This window comes from Monodon monoceros, unplaced genomic scaffold (genome assembly GCF_005190385.1).
Source record: "Monodon monoceros isolate NGI ecotype Baffin Bay Population unplaced genomic scaffold, NGI_Narwhal_1 Super_Scaffold_12, whole genome shotgun sequence".
Classification (NCBI taxonomy): Eukaryota; Metazoa; Chordata; class Mammalia; order Artiodactyla; family Monodontidae; genus Monodon; species Monodon monoceros.
This window is the reverse complement of record NW_021703768.1, coordinates 28,069,674-28,075,866: the sequence shown is the minus strand read 5'-3', so window position 1 is coordinate 28,075,866 and position 6,193 is coordinate 28,069,674.

The window sequence follows — 6,193 nt, the reverse complement described above, 5'->3', positions numbered from 1 at the left end:
CGAGAGGGACCTGCTGATGCAACAGGAAAGCGCCCAAACTCCGCCTCCTAACCTGATGGATGACGGGCAGCTAATCGACAACGGGGAATGGCGGGCCCTCCTTTCTCTAAACCAAGCTTGTTGGGCGACAACCCTTCTAGAAAATCAGGGTGCGAAGGGGCGGGAGAAGAAACTACAGACGCTAAACGTGCACTCTCTGCCCGTCAGGTATTGAGCCTTTCCCAGAGCCCAGAAGTCCTCAATGCGCGTGCGCCTTCTTCAGTCTGACTTGGCTTATTTCAGGGCCTTTTCGGCCACCGTAGCGAAGGGGCTAAGTTTCCGGCAAATCTCCGGCAAGCTGAATACCATCCCTGGCAGTGGGATGAACACCGGAATAGAGGCCGAAGTTCGCTGTTGCTTCGGCGCCACCTGACCTGGAGTGACTGCTGAGTTCTGGGGACTACTCAGGGCCCCGAAGTCTGTGGCGGTGAATTGACCGAGCCCTCCTTATTGCACTCCAGGGTTCCCAAGACCCAAGCCTTGGTGATCCAGGGGCGAGCGCCCTTCCTCGGACATTCCTTTGTACACGCCACCGCCAGTCTATCGGGGAGCATTTCCACAGAGCCCATGAGAATGCAGCGAAACTTTTGCTTAATAACCACGCCGACCCCAGGGATTCTCTCACGCAGAGGTCTCAGTTTGTAATCCAATGGCTCTATTTTCATTTACCAGCCAATTTAAAACAGTTGCTGATTTTAAATCAGAAGCGCAATGAGCTCGTTTATAATTTATATACTCCATCACCAAGTTTTGTGGATTTTACTTTCTCAACATCAGCTCTCGACAACTTGCCACCTTCAGGGTCATCCTTCCATGAAGCTCAATAATCAGTAGCCCCCTAACCTGACTTTGTGTTCATTTTTCACATGGCACCAGAATAGTATTTTTAAATACAAATATGATCATGGCAACCTCCAGCTTAAAATTCTTTAAGTGTTTTTCAGTGTAAAGATAGTCATGGCTTTGAGGGCCTCTGCCCTGCTTTCCCACTTACCCACTGTACACTTAACTGAACCTTAGTGACCTTATTTCTCAGGTCTTCTCCCACAGATTTTTTTGTACCTGCTGAGATTATTCTCCCCATCCTCATCTCTGCCTGCCTCACGTCCTTTTTTGCATATTTAGCACATACTTAGTTGTTAGATCTCAAGAATCGTTTCCTTAGGGGAACCATTCTTGACCACTCTTACCAGATGGGGCAAGTCTCCCTGTTATATATTCTGGTAGCTTCCTGGAGCTCTCTTTATAGCACCTATCAGTTCAGCTTTACAATTAAAAAAATATTTTATTGCCTCAGATTGAAAACTTCACGAAAGCACAACTTGTGTATTTTTGCCAGCATCTAGCAGATAGAAGCCTGGCACACAGTTAATGTTCAGTACATGTTGAGGGAATTAATGAGTGTTGAGACAATCCTTGCTTGAAAAACTTCCTCTTAATCTGGATTGTGAAAGAAAGAAGCCCAAACCGCTGTACTAATGAGATTTAGAAGAAGCTTTATAATAAGAGTAGATTATTGGTAGTACTTGGTGGGTATTCTCTTTAAGAAGTTCCAGTAGTTAGACACAATTTTATAGGCTTAAGTAAACCAATCTGACTTCCCATATTTAAATTGCAATGAGAATCAACAGGATCTAGTCTTACCTTCTAATGCAAAACTGTTTAATTATGCTCATTAGACATGTTTTCCCGAGAATTGAATCTTAATTATTTAAAAAATTTTTTAAAACATTTATTTATTTTTGGCTGCGTTGGATCTTTGCTGCTGCGCACGGGCTTTCTCTATTTATGGTGAGCGGGGGGCTACTCTTTGTTGCGGTGCGCTGGCTTCTCATTGCGGTGGCTTCTCTTGTTGTGGAGCACTGGCTCTAGGCGCGCGGGCTTCAGTAGTTGTGGCACGTGGGCTTCAGCAGTTGTGGCTCGCGGGCTCTAGAGCGTAGGCTCAGTAGTTGTGGCGCACAGACTTAGTTGCTCCGCAGCATGTGGGATGTTCCGCGACCAGTGCTTGAACCCGTGTCCCCTGCATTTGCAGGCGGTTTCTTAACCACTACGCCACCAGGGAAGCCGGAATTGTATCTTAATTTTAAATGAGAATAATGAGGGCCAGAAAGATCAAGATACTGAATTTGCTACAGGCAGAATAATAATGGCTAAAAAATTACAGATTGTTCTTATCCCTGTGAAACTTGGTTTTTAGCAGCCTCTCTTAATCCCTTGTTCTCATGTAACCTCAGAACCAGTCCTGGCCTAAGAATGGCAAAAAGAAAAAGCAGAAGGCTTTTCTGAGAGGTTGAATGTGGTGCAGGAATGTATTGATAGAAGCAGCTGCAAAAAAAAAAAAAAAAAAAAAAAAAAAATCAGTTGCTGGCAGTATCCTGATGGCACAGTGCCCTCTGGTGTTAGGAAGGGGTACTTTCATCATGCACATTAAGGGCTAAGCAAAGATGATGGGAGCTTCCTGCAGATCTCAGATCCAGAGCACAACATGCTCTTATGCAACTTTATTTGTATTTACCAACAAAAAAATATTGACTGACATCCAGTGTTATAATTTATGCCTACTACTCTACATACTTTCTAGGACAGTGATTCTCAACATCTCTGCTTTGAGAAGTGGAACAAAATTATTTAAGAGCTACGTTACAAAAAATGTTAAAAATAATAGAAGATTGCACATAATCAACTTTTTAGAAATATGAATTAGAGAAGATTCAAGATGATCTATAATCTCTTATTCACTCAGGTAAGAACATTAAAAAAGAAAGGAAGTACAGAGGGTGTGTAACAATGGAAGATTGCATGGAAAGTTCTCCTTTGCTGTTAGTACATCTTAGGAAAACATTCAGCTGGAACATAACCAGGTAAGAATGAATCTGATTACAGGGAGAATGGGGAGGCGTGGTCTTTTGGTTGCAAGAAGGAAACTCATTTGGTGATTTTGACAAATAGGAAATTTATTCTTAAACAACCTGAAGTAGAAAGGGAAAGGAGAATCTCATCTGTGTAGCCAGGCCAGGTGGATTGCAGGAAAATTGACAACTGGGCCTCATGCGAGGCTGTTGATCAGAATCCGAGGTGCTCTGTAGTATAAGGAAGTTGTGCCTTTGAACTCTAGTACTCTGCTAGTAACAAGATTCAGTCAGTCTTGTCTTTTGCTTCTCCTCCTATTACCAGCTGGCCAATTTATTCCACATGTCCTGGTTCAAGTTACCAGGGAGAATCAGAGTAGTTGTCTAATTGCCAAGCCACATCATCATAAGTCACAGGCCAGCTTATGGATGGATTGGTTGTTCCTTAGGTCGGGTGCCTCCCCTGGTCTTATCTGTAATGGCTGAGGGGCTGGTCATGTGGTTTAGCCATCGTGCTGCAGGGATCAGCTGTTTTCCTCATGGACTGGGGGCACCTTTAGAAGGAGACGCTGAGCATGACAGGTGCTGCGAGTGTTATCTCTAAGGCAAAACGTGTTTGTGATTCATTTAGCAGTATTTACAGTTACTATAAAGGAATTTGGGTGCTATTTCACTTAAAAAGAACTAAGGGTGTTTTTGTGGAGGTTTTTGTTGGGGAGAGGATGCAAGGGTGCTTAACTTCTAACAACATCTGACAAAACTAGTTGTTCCATGCAATGCACTTTGGAAAATGTGACACCACTTATAAGGTGTTCATTATTATGATAAAATTACTTACCAGTCACATTTGGAGTGACACAATGCTTTCCAAATAAATCTTGGCTTATGTTTTAGTCTGAAATCCTTAGAGCTATCAGACATATGGTCCTTACTGATATGAATTTTTTCCCTTCTGATTTCTTTGCAGTTAATCCTGCAAATCATTTTGTATCTGAAAAATATGGTTAAAATTGTGAATGCTGTTGACGATGTTACCAATCATTATGCAGATTCATAGCATATAGCATCACTATAGACCACAGCAGAGAAGATAATGCTGATGCAGATTTATTATTTATATATATATATTAAAAAAACCATATGTTTACTCAGGGCACAAGCATAATTACTTGGTCAAATTGAAACTCACTGTCTAACTCTTTGAGTATTTTGCACCAATGTTTCTGGTTTACTTTTCAAAACTGTCCAGATGTTCTGTGGGCATTTTGAATGACAGTGTCAAGCTTTAGTAGGTGCTTCCAAAATAGAAAGCCTATCTACACCTTGAAGAGGGCACTCCGTGGTGTTTGAACCCTGGTTTCTTCTGAGTTTTCCAGTTTGTTTAGTGGCTTTGCTTCCCATCCTGTTAGATTTTATTTCCGTAGATCTCATTGTTTTGACCTAATAACATCTAACACATTCCCCATTTTCTACTGCGTTTTTGAAGAATACCTTAGTTCTCTTCTACCTTTTGAGGTTACTCCGTTTCCTATCTATCCTTTCGTTAAAGATACGCTTTTTCCCTTCTTGCCTCTACCATAGTAATTTTTTTCTTAAGGGAATTTCTCTCTGCAGCTTAATCAGCTTGTCTTCTCTTGTTTTACTTTCAGTGTAACACTGCTGATTTCTAACACTAAAACTGAAGTGTATTTTCCAAGCACCTCTCCTTCCTCTTGGTCTCCTAAGAACACCTGCTTCCCTGAGACAGAGACTTCAGACACAGGTCTTTTTAGTATTTTAATTACCTTCTTCACCTTTGGGCTTGCAATAATTTAATTGAATTGTTTCTCTACTGCAATCCCCCAAAAGAACATATTGTCTTTGTAATAAAGGCCTATATCCTTGACTTTTTGTCAATAACACAAACTAATTAAAAAATGTTTTTTTTAATTCTCAAGAGTCTACTTAAGATCACATAGCTGGTGAAATCGCTGGATAAACCACGAAAGTCACTCCCTCCAGGCTTTTATCCTTAAATACAGTTCAAAAGTCATGCAAAGAGGAGTGGAATTTGGGACAGCTGATCTAGCTCTGGATACCTAGACCTAGTTCTAAAACTACAGCTAGTCCTAGTACTACCATAGAGCAGTGCTCTATAGTCCATGTGTATCTTAGCTGCCTTTGTGTTTTAATATCCTGCACATGGGCAGAAAAAGACTATAAAAAGCAAATATTATTCCTTTTGACAATACTTGACAGAATGCCCCAGCCTAATGTTTAGTGCAGGGAAACCTGAAGCAGCCACTCTCTCAGGCAGATCCTGCAGACCCTGTCTGATATCTTCATGTTCTTCAGCTATAAAATGTAGATAAGAATAACAGGTGATTCTGGAACTTGTTGGGAGAATAAAATGAAACTAGATGTATGAAAAGTCCTTTGCAAACTCTAAAGGGCTATAAAAGTTAATTACGTTTGGGGAAATGAATGTTCTGGCTAATTACCCTCTCAGGTTTACTCTAGGTTCATTAGGAACTATCCTAAAAAATCCCCCTGAATTAATCTTCAGTTTTGTCATACCTCTTCTTTGCTGAGAACCTTACAATGATTTTTCATTGCCTAGAGCAAAGGTTGTCCTTATCCTAGCAATAAAGAGCTTTCACAACTTAGACCCTAGTAACTTTCCAGTTTATGTTTCTTCTCTGCCCTCATAAATTCCAGTGAAATAGATGTACCCCAGGAGAGGTGACAGTGTTTCTCTGTATCCTGGCCTTTGCTCACTTGCTCATGATCTTAGCCCTTCAGATCCATCTAAATCTTGCCATTTGTCTATGGCCAGCATAAGGCCTTAGCAAACCTCATAGTTACCATTTGTATCTAGAGCATATGTTGGGTATATATTTCTTTTGGAAGTTAATCAGATGTTGGGAACCTGAATGTGCCTCATGGCAATTAAGGGTCACATTTTCAGCGTTTCTCACCTCTCCCTTTTTCTGTGCAGGCTCATAGGACTCAGCTTACTTCCCTTTTCTCTGAAGATGCCAGAAGCTACTTTCTTTCCAGAGACTTTTCTTCCTCCGAGACAGACTGTGAGATGGGATTCTTCTCACCTCCTCTCTCGTGTATGTCGTTGAAATGAAGTCCATAGTGTTCCCTATTTTAAGCATTTGCATTTGCCTTTGTAGAGAGTAGATGGGGGAATGACAGAGGACAGAGGTAGCAAATAGGGAGACACGTGATCAATTTTACAGTGTTCTAATAGTCTCCTTCCTTCACCTGTGTTTTCTGGGTCCTTTCCTGCTCTGTGATCTGCTTCTTTTATCTCAGCA